Here is a 17,699-nt window from a genome sequence, read left to right on the forward strand (position 1 = left end):
GAAACAGTGCCAAATTTTGTAGGAAAGCACCACCTGAATAAGGCCGTAGTAGTGTGAGCAATGAATCTGTTCAACAACAACGCAATGTCACATTTTCACAAAATCCTCGAAAGGAGGCAAAAACAAATGTCGTTGGATAGATTCCTTGTTAACGTTGCAAGAAAAGAAAAAGATTCCATTGGGCCAATAGACAGCAGTGATTTCTGTGAGTGATAGAGAAAGTTGTCCTACACAGTAACCTTCCTCTCTCTTGTCTCCCTCACAGCAGCCACGAAGGTTTTCAAAGTTAAGTGCAGGTTAATTTGTTTATTTTTCTTTATATTTTGTATTTTTTATTATTTTGTATTATATTACAGTATTGTAATCATTTTTAAGTGTTTTTTTTCTTACTTTTTTGAGAGAGCATGAGTGGGGAGTGTCAGGGAGAGAGGGGGACGGAAGATCCAAAGCAGACCTGGTGCTGACAAGCTGACAGTAGCAAGCCCAATGTGGGGCTTGAACTCATGAACTATGAGATCATGACCTGAGTCAAAATTGGACGATCAACTGACTGAGCCACCCAGGTATCCCTATTGTAACCATTTTTATATGAATATTTTTGGGTTGTGGAATGAATCATCTGAGTTTCCATTATTTCTTATGGGGAAATTTGCCTTGATGTAGAAGTGTTTTGGATTACAAGCATGTTTCTGGAATGAATTATGCTCGAAAACCAAGGTTTTACTGTATACGATTAGTGCCTGTACTGGCTCTGTTGCCCCACTCAACTGGTTGTGGGTTTGGCATACATTTGAGTTAGGCAACCCTGACATGTTGATCAGGGATATAATTTGTGTACCACTCCCACCTCCATGGCTATGGTTTTATTTATGGGTACATTGAGCAACCCTGCCATATTGCTTCTGATCAGATGTGGTATCCTGCAGTAGAAACAGGCAGCTTGTAGGACTTTGTGCTGATAAAGTACTGTGTCAGTACTGGGACTTGGGACCATAAATCAGAGTTATAAACATTCGAAATACGTTTCTACTTGTCTAATACATACTCGTGTAGATCTCATGTGTCTGACATCTACATACTCCAAGTCCTCTGGCCTTCTATGATAACCCTTTCTTTTAACTGCTTGAATTCCCATCTAGCAGACTGAGAGATCTGACCTCTGTCCTTTATGTTACCCAGAACCACCTTTCCTCAGCATACTTGGAAAAGGTGGGGTAAGGCATACTGTTAATTGTTTGCCAGTGTTCACATCCTCCCCCTCTGGGTGAATTATTCTTCTTTGCTCTGTTGAAGAAGAATATCTTTGTCATATGGCTTGCTTTGGTTAATAAAATATAAGAGGAAATGATGTGTGTCACTTCCTATTGCTTTGCCGTACTCCTTTCTCTCTGCCAAGAGATTACTATTGATGTTCCAAATAGTGACTGCTCTGTCTGATGATCCCAGCCTGAAGATGATGAAATGTGAAGAATGGCCCTTGCTTAGCCAATCCACAGTGAACTCCAGCCCAGGCAAGAAATAAACCTTTGCTCTTCTAGGAGACCTGATAACTTAGGTGTTTATTATCATAGCATGTCCTACGATCTAAAACAATGCCTAGCATTTGGCGGGTGTTCATTAAATACTTGATGAATGAATGAACTTGAGCAAGGTACTTTCCAGGTGTCTCAAACTGGTATACTAAAACTGTCTTCTCATCTTCAGTGTGGTCCTGGACTAGTGAATAATAGAAATCCACTATTGTCTTAAAGCAACAGTGTCTAAAAGACATTTCAGGGGGACAAAAACATTATTTCAAGTTGAAGGAGACATGCATATGATCTAGAATAGAGCACAAATCTCACAGGAATTTTTAAGGGAAAAATACAAGTCTTCCAAGAATTTTCATGACAGTATGGGGTACTGCTTCAAGCTATGTTCCCAAGACCCCTTGGAGATGTTTGAGAAGCTTTGATAATCGCCAAGTCTCTGTTTTCTCTTCTCTGAAATACTTCCTGGCTGGAGACCTCACTGCCACCATCTCTAAGACGGCCGTGACCCTGATCAGCGGGCACAGTGGCTGCTGCAGGTGCGAGCAGATTGCCGCCAACCAGCGGAGCAAGGGCATCGCAGACTGCATCGTGCGCATCCCCCAGGAGCAGGGCGTGCTGCCCTGACCTGGCCAACGTCATCCGCTACTTCCCCACACACGCCCTCAACCTGGCCTTCCAGGATAAGTACAACCAGATCTTCCTGGAGGGGGGAGGGGCGTGGACAAGCGCACGCAGTTCTGGAGTTATTTTGCCGGTGATCTGGCCTCAGGTGGGGCACCTGGAGCCACCTCCCTCTGCTTCATGCCCCCCCCCCGCGGGATTTCGCCAGAACCCAAGTGGCAGCCGACATGGGGAAGTCCGAGCAGGAGTTCAAAGGCCTGGGGGACTGTCTGGTAAAGATGACCAGGCACCGGGGCCTGGACCACGGCTTCAGTGTCTGGGGCAGGGCATCACCATTGTCCACCCGGCGGCCTACTTCGGCGTGTATGACCCAGCCGAAGGCATGCTCCCGGGCCCCAGGAACACCCCCAGACCGTGACAGCCGCGGCAGGCGGGCTCTCCTGCCCCTTCGACACCGTGCAGTTGCGGGTGATGATGCGGTGGGGGCACAAAGGAGCTGACGTTACATACGAGGGGACCCTCGACTGCTGGTGGAAACCTTCCATGACGAAGGGGGCAAAACCTTATTCAAGGGCACATGGTCCAATGTCCTGGGGGCCAGGGTGCGCCTTTGTGCTGGTTCTGTACGCGAGCTGAAGAAAGTCATAGCGGTGTGCTTCCCAGACACGGGGACCAAGGCCATCACGTAGAATACTTATGTTAGGGACCACTGATATTCCAGAAATTCCAGTGTCCTTGTCCCGGCCAGATCACGTATAGAGGACTGGGGAAGGTTCTAAAAGGAGCTCTTTGCGATGGACCATTGGCACCAGATTCCATGTATTGGTTGTGGAGGCTGGGGGTGGGAAGGGGATTTAGGACCTCTTCGTGAGTCCACAGGCAGTTCCGCCACACTGACCCTAGAGTCCAGGTGGTTGTGGGACCTTAGTTGTGTTTAAGCACTTAATTTAAGAATCATGTCTCCGTTTGTACTTAAGCACTGTTCTCTTTTGCACAGCTGAATGTTTGCAATTATGTTTCATGTCCAGCATTCTCCTACAAAACCATAAAAACTGGGACACAGAGAAAAAACAAAACAAAAGAAAACAAAACTCTTGTTTGGACAAGAGTAGGCAGAGGGTCTTTCAGGAGGGCTCCGTGGTGTAAGCAGCCTTGACCTGGGAGCCGCATCCTTGGGCTCCAGTGAACATAGGGCTCTGTCAAGTCGCTTAATCCACTAGAACCTCAGACTCAGGAAAAGATGTGCTTACACAGTTGCTGTCTGTCCCACTGGACTTTTATTTTTGAGGAATAATATATTTGAAAGTACTTTGAAAATCACTAAGCTTTATCATTCCAATTAAAAATTGATAGGGAATTTTTGTAGTCTTTTCAAATTTCAAGATTTTATTTATGTTATAATTCCACTGGGTGGCAGTATTTCACTTGTACTCTACTATAATTCTATAGTTTGTATATAATCTCAGAAAAAAAAGAAAAGAATTTAATCACAATCTCATTATCTCCCCAACTTATCTTTCCACTTTCTTCTCCTGTGTACTCCCTATCTCCCAAAAGAATTCTGAGAAACAGTCACCATTCATTTAAAAAAGATTTAATGACATAAATGTGAGGACAGTCACCGTAAGAGAGAGGTTTGTCCAGAACTTCTGCTTTATTTGGGAGGAAGTGTTAGATAGCTTAATTTTGTTCAGATGTAAGCAAATTACTTTGATGTAGGTAATTAAAACCAGTTGAAAATCACCTATAAAAATCTTGCCACTGGCTTTTTTGTGAATGCTTTAACAATGACTTTTTTGAAAAATAAACTCATTTGGACATTTTTGACTGATATTATCATGGATGCTTGCTTATTTTATCCTGTGTATCATAAGATCATAAAGTTGTGCAGATTCCTTTGATGTCTATGACGTGTTTGAGAAACACTTTATCATGGTTTCATATCAGTTAACTTTGTGTCAGAATTTCTTAGAGAATCAATTCTACAAGATAAGTTAAATAAGACAAGTACCCTTATAAATCTTGGTAAGTGATTCCTTGCTGACTTCTGTTAATATTGAGGCTTCAATGTAAGTGGCAGGCTAGGTCTCCTGGAGTAGTCTTGTTCTGTAGCATGGAAAAAGTAAAAATTCTTTAGCAACATGGTGGAATGCTAGTTTTCACCTGTAAAGAGACCGTCAATATGATTTTTATACGTCCGCAAAGACTACATTCTGTATGTACAAGAGAAAGCAGCTAGGTGCTTTGGAAAAATTAGGCTGTTGAAAAGCTGTTTATAAAACTTGATGTAGATAGAGAAATCTTCATTTTTAAATGGTGATTCTTGATGTTTAATTTAAATTTTGTGCCAAATAGATCTTTGCTGTTTTCAGGGACGAAAAAAAAAAAAAAAAGAATAAGTTAAAAAAATATTTATGTCTAAAGTTGAATTGATATGTTAATGAAAATTTCATCTCTTTCTCTGATGGCCATAATTATAAAGCACAATTCCTTTTTCCACTATACATAATAATGATAAGCTGTATGCACTGTGTGCATGAGCATTTAAAAACATTTTTTGAAGGCACCTGGTAGCTCAGTCAGGCCTCTGACTTCGGCTTAGGTCAGATCTCACAGCTCATGAGTTCGAGCCCCGCGTCAGGATCTGTGCTGACAACTCAGAGCCTGGAGCCTGCTTCCGATTCTGTGCCTCTCCCCTGCTCATGCTCTGTCTCTCTCTGTCTCTCTGTCTCTCTCTCAAAAATAAATAAACATTAATTTTTTTTAATTTTGAGGAAGATTATTCATAGCTTTTCACTGATTCTCAAAGGGACTTATGACTCACAAAAAGATAAAAAAAACCCCACCTTGATATTTCGCCATCATTACATATTTTTTTTTTTTATTTTTTTTTTTAAATTTTTTTTTTCAACGTTTTTTATTTATTTTTGGGACAGAGAGAGACAGAGCATGAACGGGGGAGGGGCAGTGAGAGAGGGAGACACAGAATCGGAAACAGGCTCCAGGCTCCGAGCCATCAGCCCAGAGCCCGACGCGGGGCTCGAACTCACGGACCGCGAGATCGTGACCTGGCTGAAGTCGGCCGCTCAACCGACTGCGCCACCCAGGCGCCCCCATCATTACATATTTTTAAGGAGCTTTAAAATTGCTTTAGAAGTCTTACCTCATCAAATAATAATCCTCATTTATACAAGGGGAAAAATGGAGGAACGTTACATCTTAGTTTCAGTAAAGAATTTTAGAAAAATTTCCCAATTTTTTGTCCGCAAATTGGAAAATGACTGGCTGGCTAATAGACAAGTTAGGTGGATTCACGCTAGTTGAACAGCTGACTGATGAACCAGTAGAACATGAGGGTGAGTGCAAGTGGCTTTTTACAAGTCACTTTATTCTAGATCCTTTCCTGCTAAATCTTTTTATCAGTAATTTAGGACGCATGCTTATCAAGTTTCCTGGTAAGAGATGAACTGGACGAGATAGTAGCTATTTTGTTTGAGAGAAGCAATATTCAAAATTTGAAGTCCCCAAAGTAGGAATAAACCAACAAGAAGAAAATAAAAGTCAAGTCTTATATTTGCACCAATGAGCTATTTTTAAACAGAGAGAACTAAGAGAAATTTGCCTTGAGAACAATTCAAAGTGAAAAGATTTGGATGTTTCGATTAGTTTTAGTTTTAGGGAGAAGCTGGCATGATTTGGGCAGAAATTGGTCAGCATTTATAAACTAGGTGGGTTGTTGAAAAACTCAGTGGTCCTGTCTTTGGAACACATGAGCCCATGTGGAGTCACTGTTACTATAGTTTTGTCTTGAAACATATAGGTCTGGACAAAGCTGTTGTTAAAACGATATGAGCTTCTTTTCGGGGTACATCTGTTTTGTAAGTCAGCCTACAGTTTGCAAACTGACAAGAAGGACTGGAAGGGATATGAGAGGAATAGTAGTTAAGAATTCTTACTGAACACCAGCTGTGGTAGGTCCTATGTTAAATCCTTTGAATGGGTTATCTAATGGAATTCTCTCATAACAACCCTGTGAAGGAGCTGGTACCAGGATTCCTTTTTCACAAATGAGACAATGGAGGCACAGATTGCTTAAAGGGATTTCCCATTTCTGTTTACAGATGGTAAATTCATATAACTTGGAATGGAGTCCCCGTCTGGATCATGAGCCCATGCATTTAACTGTTCTAATATACTGCCTTCCAGAAGAGGAGTATTATGGAGCCAACAGGGGAAAGATTAAACAGAGAGTGGTCACTATCTTTAAGTGCTATAGGCAGGTAAAGAAAGATAAAAAATGAATCTGACAGGAGATGACTTCATTTCAAGTCTTTTTAGTGGAGTGTTGAGGGCAGATGTCAAATTGTGCCCTGGAGATTGAATATTGAAGAAGGGTATATTTGGTGAGGACAGGGCTAGTTAGGGGAAAGAGAAGGTTATAAGAGATGATGGCAGGGCAGCCCACAGGAAAGCTGGAAGAGGAGGGATGGGGAAGGTGTATGGCTAGAAGCAGGAGGAGATTTTGTGTTACAGCAAAGAGGTTCTACGAACCAAACATCTCAAGAACTGGACAAACAGTCTGTTCCTCTCTCTCTCTGTCTTTTGGGCAATTTTCAAGTTTGTAAAGTGCATTAAAATGCTTTCAGTTTTACCGTTGATTTATTTAAAAATACTTTGCAATTCAAATGTAATGCATTGGGCACGTTTGAATAAAATCAGGTAGAGACACGTGGTTCCTTTTCCAAAATGGTTTGCTGGGAAAAGATGACATACATGCTCAAGCCCATCACAGCCACTATCAGTGGCCTAATTAGCATTTGTCCCCCCATGCTTTGTCTGATTTGTCTTGACCGCACTGGGATGAATCATTAGTGCTTTAATCTGTGTGGTTCTCTTATCCCCCCAGGGCTAGCAGTTGGTCTCAGGAGAGCTGTGTCATCTAGCTCTGGTGAATGAGATGCAAGAAGTTTTTTAGGTGTGGTTCCCAGGAGAGCTCTCACGTTTCCCATGAAAAGGAACCTAGGTCCCTCCCCCTTTTTATGACTGGAGTGTCGAGTGTCCATCCGGTGATGCCTAGGGGTCAGCCTTTGAACATGAGGTGACAAGTGTGACAACAAGGTCAATGTGTGAAGGGTGGCAAAGCGGACAGTCAAAAAGCACTTGGTATTACATCAGTTCTGGGCTGCCTGGCTTTATGCCTCTTATTATGAGAGAGATAGACCTGTATTTGTTGAAGTCCCTGTTGGTCAGATTTTCTGTTGCTTGGAATCAGACAAAGTCCGGAGACCAGCAAAACCCTTCTTCAACTATTTCTTATACAGACGTAGTTTATGTTTATAGCTATGGTAACTTCTAAGATAATGTCTCTGATTGGCCCTCTTTTATTTTTTACAGCCTGTAATATCTCACTAATATCACATTGAATACACTGTGGCTTATCAATTTCAGAAACAATTTGGTCTTTAAAAATTACATTTGGCCATTCTATTTGCTATTTGAGTTAGCTGTACATGTCTAGTTTCTTTCCAGTAACTAGAGTCATGATGTTTGCATCAACTCTATAATATCAAAAAATACTTTTTCTGTGGAGGAAAGCAAAACACAAAGCCACTACAGATGGTTCTCACTTCAGAACTAGATCAGGGAATACTTTGTTAAACCATTTGCTTGACACTCTAGAAAATCTTAATTGAAGAGAGATTTTTATGCCAAACATTTACTTACTATGGAACCGCTAAAATGCATGTCTGCTTGGTTAGGAGGAGGTTAAATGTAAAATAATCCTCAGTGTTCTTCAGAGTCCTGGGGTGAATATGATTATTTTGTGTTCTTTGCATCTAAATGTTCACACTCTTGAGATGTGCCTTGTAGGGAAGGTTATCACCTTCTGCCTCAACATTATTTGTCTGAAAGTACACGAGGTGACCCAGGAGCTTTTGTAGTGGGCATGAAGCTATGAAAAACAAAGGGGTGAAATCTGGTCGGAAGCATATTCTTCTATATAGGGAGTCTAACACTAATATAGATGCTTCCTCTGTTTTAGAGTGACTTGGATTTGTGTTCAGATGATGAAACACGATAAAATTTCTACTCAATTCTGGGAGTGCTATGGTGAGAAAAATTGACCTGCCAATTTACAAACAGCAAAAGTCTAGACACTACCATAAAAATTGTTTAAATGACAGTGGGAAAATCAACATTAAAAATTATTAGAGCAATTAAGAAAAAATTTATTAAACACATGAATAAGCATCTCTGCATGTGACACAGAAAGTAAATGCAATATCCAGAAAATATATCCAATTATGCAGAGATGGAGCATTTTAATATGCTGATCTGCTTGTTTAATCCCTTGAGTCAAGGCATAATTAGCTACCAAAAGATTTGATCACTTCAAATCAGATGGTCAAATCTTTTGGCTTTGCTCTAGACTATCATCACATTGAATGAATTATTAATAATTCAGTCTTGGTGCTTTGAGTCAAGCCTATTAATAACAATCTTAGTTTCAGATTTTCCCTAAAAATTTTATAAGAAGGAGAGCTCTGTTATTATATTTAAATTTAAATGGAAGTATAATTGCCTGGTTATGCCATTGTTTGGCATACTTTTCAAGAGAGGCTTCAATCCTCGAGATGCTTCCCATTTTGAGATGTGTGTATCATCATGAATCCCTAATTAGTGTAAATCTTCTGCATTAGAAAAAAATCTGAGTTCTTAACTAATGGCTAGTCAAGTGGTAGTTCTGTTCTCTGCTTTTTCAAGTCAGTTGTTTTACTGTGCTTACTTTAGAATTTGGTAAGTAGGATCAACCCCCTGAGTCTATATTGTGTTGTCACTCTACCCACTGGAATAAACAGATTTGTTGCTGTTATCTGCTTCCTGCTTTGAATCATACTCATTCATACATTGCTGTCCTCTCTGTTATGTATCCAGAACATACCCTGTTGTCAGTCACAACTTGAGAGCCATCCCCTCCATTGCAAATCCTTTCTTGGTAATTCTGGCCCACACGGATACAGCCGTCTCCACTTTTCAGTCTTCCACATCCATGTACACATCATAAATCTATCATAGTTTTCTTTTCCGGTGGGCCAGTTGCCCATTAAAATATATCTTAACATTGCATTTCAGTCACCATACACTGAAAATCGCATTGGAAAGGAAGCCTATTTGCCATTCTTGAATATTTCGTTTATGTGTTAGTATTTTGTCATATGGTTTTACAATTATTTTCATAATTTAAGGTAGCTTTGTTTCATTCACTAATTGCTTTGTGTAACTTTTGTGTAACTAACAAGGGTCCGTTCATTGGGAATCATGTTTTAAATTTCATTTTTCAACCTCAGTTTACCACAGAGCTGGATACACAAGCTCTCAATAATACTTGGATATGTATTAAACTTTAGGATATTTCTTGGGTATGAATGCATTAGTCTGCTCATGCCGCTATTGCAAAATATTCTAGATTGGTGGCTTAAACAACAGAGGTTTATTTTCTCACGGTTCTGGAAGCTGAAAGTCCCAGATCAGAGAACCATCAAATTCGATTTCTGGTGAGAACTCTTTTTCCGGCTTGCAGTTGGCTGCCTTCTCACTGTATCCTCACACTGCCTTTCCTCTATATGTGCATGGAGAGAGATCTCGGGTGTCTCTTCCCCTTTTTGTAAAGACACGAGTCCTTTTGGTTTAGGATCTCACCCTTATGATCTCATTTAACCTTAATTACCTCCTTAAAGGCTCTATATCTAGATACAGCCCGCATTGGGGTTTTAGAACTTCCACATATAAATTTGGGGGAAACATAATTTAGTTCATAACAAGGAGCTCTTAAATTATTAGTAAATATTTTAAGAAAATAACTATTGAATTTTTCTTTTTCTGTAAGTTCTTTTTTTTTTTTTTCTGTTATATTTCTTCAACCTAGCTTGATGTAAGCCTCCATTTCACCTATATTTTTCTATAATCATGGAAGTTTTCCCTTGTAATGTTTTCTGCTTTCTATGGCTTGGCAGGTGTTAACTTTTTTCCTTAAAGTCTTAGCTGGGACTGGTCAAGACTGTTCTGGGAGTTTTACCTAAAAGGCCCTCCCCCCCCCCACCCCCCCCCCCCCCCCACCCCCGGAGGCTTGGCAGAGAGTGGCCCAAGGCTGAGCTTTATTAATCACTCCTGCTGCTCCTCTTTTCTGTATACCTCAAGGTCACCTTGAAGGGACCAACACATCATACCCACCTACTAAACAACTGTCTCAAGGACTTTTGTTGATGACCTCATAGGATTGGAGGCATATATGAATGGTCTTTAGTCTGATTATTAGTGAGGCAGATCTGTTATGTGCAGAGGTTAGGGATGAGCCTGCTGACTTGTAGTTCCATCAAGTAAATGTCTTAGTGTGAGTGGCTCATTTTTGACTAAAAGGAATGGGCAGGTTTGTATGTCCAGATATACAGAAAGGATGATATTGATGTACCCCACATTTCAACTTACTATTTGCCATAAAAATAGGAATCATAATTAATCCTGTTTTCTACTTTGAAAGACAGTCACACACACAAGTGCATACATGCACATGTGCCCACGTGCGCGCGCGCGCACACACACACACACACACACACACACACCACACACACACACACATACCTGAGCCAGATGTTTGACTCATTACCATAATCATCCTGTCGCATTTGATATTTTCTTTCTTGGTTCTCCAAACTCTAGCCTCCTTAACAAATAGCATTTTCATATCTCTAAGTCTAACTCCTGTTTTTTATCATGGCTAAGTGGGCCACATTTTTGTGTTTGGAGTTACTATCATTTTTAATCAAAACCTTGGAGCTCTTTCCCGAATTTGTTGGATTGCTTTTTACTGGATTTTTCTTAGATGTTATTTCAGCTCTAACTATAGGTATGGACTCTTAACTGTATGAACTTCCTATTATTTTAATGCAATATTGTTCTACAGGAATGAGGTTTTGTCTGTGTGCCTGAGTTAGTATAGAAATTTCTTCATATCCTCAGGTAGTCATTGATTTCCTAGCTTTCATTAGCCAAATAACATTATTTTTGCCAGTAGCATGAAATGTTGTTTACTTATATTTTTCACTTAAGATTTGTGCATTTCTTTAATGAACTAAGACAAAAATCTTGTAAGTAAACATGTTCTATGTGTTGTATTATGTATCATTTTCTTATTAGATCTTATTGTTTTGTATCTTAACACTTTATTCTGTTGTGTGTGTGTATGGGTGCTGATATTTATTTAATTATTTAATCTATTTGAGAGAGAGAGAGAGAGAGCGTGAGCCGGGGAGAGGGGCAGAGGGAGAGAGAGAGAGAATCTTAAGCAGGCTCTATGCTCAGCATGGAGCCCAACATGGGGCTCGATCCCATGACCTGGGATCATGACCTGAGCTGAAATCAAGAGTTGGGCACTCAACTGACTGAGCCACCCAGGCACCCCCATATACACTACAGATTCTATCCAGTCCCTGTTGTGAGAATTTGGGAACCTCTCTAAGATGCCTGTGGAAGCAGGGAAGGTTTATATCCTCGTGGTCATCCTTGAGTTTGCTTTCCTGCTTCTGCTCTGCTTAGCAGATGCACCTTCTTGTGGCCTTGCTTATGTTGCCCTGTTTTACATCAACTCAATGTAGGCAAGGAATCCAGTTTTTAAGTAAATTTTTCTTAGTGGACTGTCTTCTTTCTGTCCACATAAGAAATTCATGTGTGAATGTAGTAGATAATTTTGAGGGTTGAGGAAGAAGAGAAGAGAGGGATGTTACAGGAGGGCAAACAACTTCAAAATAATATTAAAATGCTTGTCTTTAACTGCCCTTTGGTGTTCTCATGACCAGCTTGTTTTGACTATCCACTTTACCTTACGTAGCTTTCCCCTGAACTGTCTCTTCTCTTTCCTCTTTCTCCATTTTACCTTTCCTTCTTAACCTTTACACCCCCCCCCCCCCATACTCTCCTTTAATTGCCTCTGAGTCCTCTAGTCTATGAGGCAGTTCAGCTGTCTCCCACCACTGGCCCCCAACTCAGCTATTTTCTACCATTGCATATTGCAATTTATCAAAGGGCTCAACTGGAACAGGATCCACTCTTAAAGAGGCAATTCGCTGAACAAAAAAACTTTTTATGTTTTATTTTGCTTTACTTGTGCCATAAGAACAGAATATCAAAATGCTGAAGAGTTGGTAATGGTTATAACATGTTTGTACAACTTTATGCACCAATAACTTTTGAGGTAGTAACAGATGGGGCATGAGAGAGATTTGATTTGGGTGAATTACTAGCTAAAATTAGAGATTAATGTGTTAGGTTCAGAATTTATTTTCATGTGCTAGAAATAAAAACTTCAAAGTAGTCAAATTCCAAAGAGGATAGATTCAAATAAAATAACATGTGCATAATAATTATAATTTTAATTTTAAGTAGACTACACTGTCCAAATAGTTTTTGCTTATCTAATATAACTTCAAAACTTTTGACTTTGTAAAGAACAAACTTCTTTTAACCTGAACTTTCAAACTGGTAGAACTATTTGAAGTAATGTGTTATGATTTTAAATTCTGAGGTTTCTTCTTTGGTTTTTACTGGAGTGTCAGAAAGCAGGCGTCTTACTCCTTCACATTTATTCACTTTATATTAACTTACCAAATTTGCCTTGATGAACAAATAACATGATAGCCAAATTTGGTCCCAGGAAATAGGTGTTTATTGTTCATTAAATCAATCCTTTCCCACTTTTCTGCCCATAACATATTAGTTTATCTTACTTTAGTGAGCTATTTGTATGTTTACTTACACTAAATTAATGCTAATGAATAACTGGCAATGACCAGCTCCAATCTGGAAAGATAATTCACTTTTATTGTGAGGTAATTGTATATTCACATGCGATGGTTAGAAGTAATAGGGAAAGATCCCGTGTAACTTTTATTGTTTCCCTCAGTGGTAATATTTTCATTACCACAACATTCCCCCTCCCCCCCCAACCTTCCAACCCTCCCCAATCCTTGGCAACCACTAATCTGTTCTCTGTCTCTATAAATGTTTTCATTTCAGGAATGTTAAATACATGAAATCCTAGAGTATGTATACCTTTTTGAGATTGGCATTTTTTCCACTTAACATAATTCTTTGGAAATTCGCCTAGGTTGTTGCACATATCAATAGATCATTCCTTTTTATGGCTAATCATGGTATAGATGTATCACAAATTTGTTAAAGCATTCACACACTAAAGAACATCTGGGTTATTTCTAGGTTTTGACCATAATAAATAAAACTACTGTAAAAATTCTTCTACAGGTTTTTGTGTGAAGGAAAGTTTAGTTTCTCTGAGATAAATGCCAGGAGTACAGGTGGGTAGTATAGTACTTGCAAGTTTAATTTTTAAAAGAAATTGCCAACATTTTCTCAGAGTGATTGTACCATTTTACATTCTCATTAGCAGTGTATGAGTTATCCAATTTCTCCAAGCTTTGTATATAGAAGTTGATGTCCTATTTTTTCTTTTATAAAAATAAAAAAAATTCTTATAGGTGTGTAGTGATATCTCATTGTGGCTTTAATTTGAATTTTCCTTAAGGCTAGTGATGTTGAACATCTTTTCAAGTACTTATTTGCCATCTGTATATCTTTTTTGGTGAACTGCCATTTCTTGTCTTTTCCTCATATTCTAATTAGATATTAGTCTAATTAGTCTATTTAGATTCTAATAAAATTATATAGTCTAATAAAATTAGATTAGTCCTTTGTTGGGTATATGGTTTGCAAGTATTTTATTCTAATCTGGACTTGTCTTATTTTTCTCTCAACAAGGTCTTTTGCAGAACAAAAGTTTATAATTTTGATGAAATCAAATTTATAAATTTTTCCTTTTGGATTGTGTTTAGTGTGAATTCTTAGAACTCTGTCCAGCCCTAAATATTGCATTTTCCCCTAATTTTTTCTGAAAGTTTACATTTAAGTCCATGATCCATTTTGAATTAATTTTTGTATCAGAGGTAGAGGTTGAGTTATCCAATCCATGGACATGGTATGCTTCTCCACTTATTAGATCTGCTTTGATTTCTTTTCTAACATTTTGTGGTTTTAAGCATATAAATTGTGTACATGTTTTTCTTAGATTTACACCTAAGTGCATGGTATTGTATTTAATTTTAATTGTCAAATGTTCATTGCTATTATATAGAAATAAAATTTATTTTGCATAATTACCTTATATCATGTGACCTTGCTAAACTCTCTTATTCTAGGAGGTTTTTTTTTTTTTTTAATTAGTATTATTGTTTCCTTGGGGTTTTCTTCTAGACAGTTATGTCATCTGCAAATAAGGACAGTTTCTTTATTTCTTTCTTTCTTTCTTTCTTTCTTTCTTTCTTTCTTTCTTTCTTTTCTTTTCTTTCTTTCTTTCTTTCTATGCCTGTGTTGAGATTGCATAGAATTGGTATTGATTCTTCTTTAAACATTTGGTAGAATTATTCATTGAAACCACTTACTTGGGCTTTGAAACTTCTTTTTGGGGGGTTTAAATTATGCATCCAATATCCTTAAGAGTTATAGGAATATTCAAATTACCTATTTAATATTCAGTGAGTTGTGGTAATTTGTGTTAATTTGTGTTTTGAGGATGGTCCAATTCATCTAAGTTGTCAAATTTATGTGTGTTTTATTTTTTATAGTACTCTCTTACACTTTTGACACCTGCAAAGTCTGTAGTGACATCTCTCCCTTTTCCTTTCCCTTTCCTTCCCTTCCCTTTCCTTCCTGTCCCCTTTTCCTTTCTTTCTTTCTTTCTTTCTTCTCTTTCTTTCTTTCTTTCTTTCTCTTTCTTTCTTTCTTTTTCTCCCTTTTCTTTCTTTTGTAATTTGTGCCTTTTCTCACTTTTCTTTGCCAGTCTTGTTAGAGGTTTGCCAGTCTTAATGATCTTTTCAACAAACCAGCTCTTTGTTTCATTGATTTTCTCTAATGTTTTTTCTGTTTTTAATTTCATTGATTTCCATTCTTATCTTTATTATTTCTTTACTTCCATTTGCTTTGGATTTATTTTGCTCTTTTTTTCATAATTTCTTGAGGGGGAGCTTAGATAATTGATTTGAAACTGTTCCTATTTTTACTGTATGCATTTTCGGACTATAAATTTTCCTCACAGCACTGCTTTAGCTATGTCACACATAGTATTTTGATACATTACTATTTTAATTTTCATTCATTGCAATGTGTTTTTAATTCCTTTGAGATTTCCTTTTGACCCATAGATTATTTAGAAATATGTTGATTAGTTTTCAAGTATTTGAATATTTTTCCCATCATCTATTATTGATTTCCAGTTTGATTCTATTGAGGTCAGAGAAAACACTTTGTGTGATTTAATTCTAAAGTTTTGAGATTATCTTATGGTCCAGGATATGATTTAGCCTGGTATATGTTCTGTGCACACTTGAAAATGTGCATTCTGCTATTATTGTGTGGTGTGTTCTATAAATGTCAATTAAATTCCATTGGTTGATGGTGTCGTTGAGTTATTTTATTCCTTGCTGATGTTCTTCCTAGTTTTTCTATCAATTGTTGAGAGAGAGTGTTGAAATTTCCAATATAATTCCCAACTTGTCTATTCTCCATTTAATGGTCTTAGTTTTTGTTTCACATATTTTGCAACTCTATTTTTTGGTACATACACATTAGAATTCTTATAGCTTCTTGATAGGTTGATACTTAAGATTTGTTTTTATCCATTTAAATTCAAGTTAGTTAAACAGTGTAGTATTGTTTTTTTTTTTAACATCAGATAATTTCCTTCTCTATCTCTAGTAATTTTCTTTGCTGTGAAGGTTCTACTTTATATGATATTAACATAATCACTTCTGCCTTCTTTTGATAAATGTTTACATGGTATGTCTTTTGCAACACTTTTACTTTCCATCTTGTATATAATTTGAAGTGAGTTTCTTCTAGATATCATACAATTGGTTCTTTTTTTTAAAAGTTCACTCTGCCACTCTATTTTAATTGGTGTATTTAGCCTATTTAACTTTAATGTAATTATTGGTTATGTTAGGACTTAAGTTTGTCATTTTATTTTTTTCATTTTAGTTTTCTCTGTTTTTTTTCTCCTCATGTGTTTTTCCTACCTTTATATGCCATGTATAGTACATATTTGAACATTTTTTAGAATTTTATTTTTATTTACATACATCATACATACATAACTTATTATTATAGTTGATGGTGTCATTATTTTGCAAGTTTGAATAAAGTGGAGAAATCTTACCTTCCTTTTTATCCTTTTCCCCTTCTTCATAGAATTGTCTTAAATATTTCCTCTCTATACATGTAGAAACATATCAGGTAGCATTATAATTTTTGTTAGAAACTCAAGAGGAGAAGAGAAGTCTATTGTTTTTACTCCTATATTTGCTTATTCTGTTCATCCTTCCTGATGTTCAGTGATTTCCTTTCTGTTTATAGATCTTCTTTATAGGCTTCTTTTGAGAAGCCTACTCACATTTGAATTGTTCTCCTAAATTGTTATGTTTCTCTGGCTACTTTCAAGATTTTTTCTTTGTTTTTAGTTTTCAGAAATTTAATTATGATATGTAGTGGCATGAATTTCTTTATTTTTCCTGTTTGGAATTTGCTTAGCTTCTTGAATCTGTAGTTTATGTTTATTGGCAAGTTTGGAAAGATTTTAGACCTTATTTTCTCAAGAATTTTTCAGCCACACACTTTCTTCTCTTTTCAGGATTCAACTGCATGAATGTTAGATGTATACAGCAGTTTTGTTTATTTTACAGTAGTTTTATGTATTATAGTCAAAACCTAGAAACAACCCAGCTGTCCCACAGGTCTCTAAATCTGTTCTTTTTTTCGGTCTATTTTCTCTCTGTTGCTTTGATTGATTAATTTCTGTTGTCTTGCAGCTTGCTGATTCTTTCTTTTGTCTGCTCCACTGTGTTCTTGAGCTTATCCACTGAGGTTATTATTTCAATTGTTATATTTTTCAGTTCTAAAATTTCCATTTGGTTCTTCTTTACATCATCTATTTTGTGTGTGTTTGTGTGTGTGTGTGTGTGCGCGCGCGCGCGTGCGCGCAGAGACTTTCTAATATTTTCATTTGTTTCAAATGTGATCTAATGGGTTGTTGAAATTTAAAATCCTTTTCAGATAATTCTAACATCTCTGTCATTTTGATGTTGGCATCTTTCAAAACATTTAAAATTTTTATTTAGCTTGAGATCTTTGTGATATTTGATGTAAGGAATGACTTTCTGTTGAAATGTGGCCATTTTGAGGATTATGTAATGTGACTCTGGATTTTATTAAAATCTTTGGGTTTAACTGGATTCCTCTAACACTCTCCGTTAGGAGGGTGGGAGTGCTGCCTTGTTACCCAGATTCCCCATCCATTGACAACTGAAGGGATTGACCTTATTATTACTGAGTATGGTGGGAGTCCCAGCTTTCTTAAATTTTTTTTTTTAACGTTTATTTATTTTTGGGACAGAGAGAGACAGAGCATGAACGGGGGAGGGGCAG

The 17,699-nt window shown here is 37.5% G+C and overlaps 1 protein-coding gene and 1 pseudogene across 3 annotated transcripts in view; both read left to right on the forward strand.

The window, feature by feature from the left end:
• EPM2A (EPM2A glucan phosphatase, laforin) overlaps positions 1 to 17,699 on the forward strand; it is a 166,238-nt gene that overhangs the window by 76,655 nt on the left and 71,884 nt on the right. The window lies entirely within an intron of this gene.
• LOC109252517 (ADP/ATP translocase 3-like) lies at positions 1,062 to 3,266 on the forward strand (annotated as a pseudogene).

This window comes from Panthera pardus, unplaced genomic scaffold, assembly GCF_024362965.1.
Source record: "Panthera pardus isolate Hobbes unplaced genomic scaffold, ASM2436296v1 HiC_scaffold_17, whole genome shotgun sequence".
Taxonomy (NCBI): domain Eukaryota; kingdom Metazoa; phylum Chordata; class Mammalia; order Carnivora; family Felidae; genus Panthera; species Panthera pardus.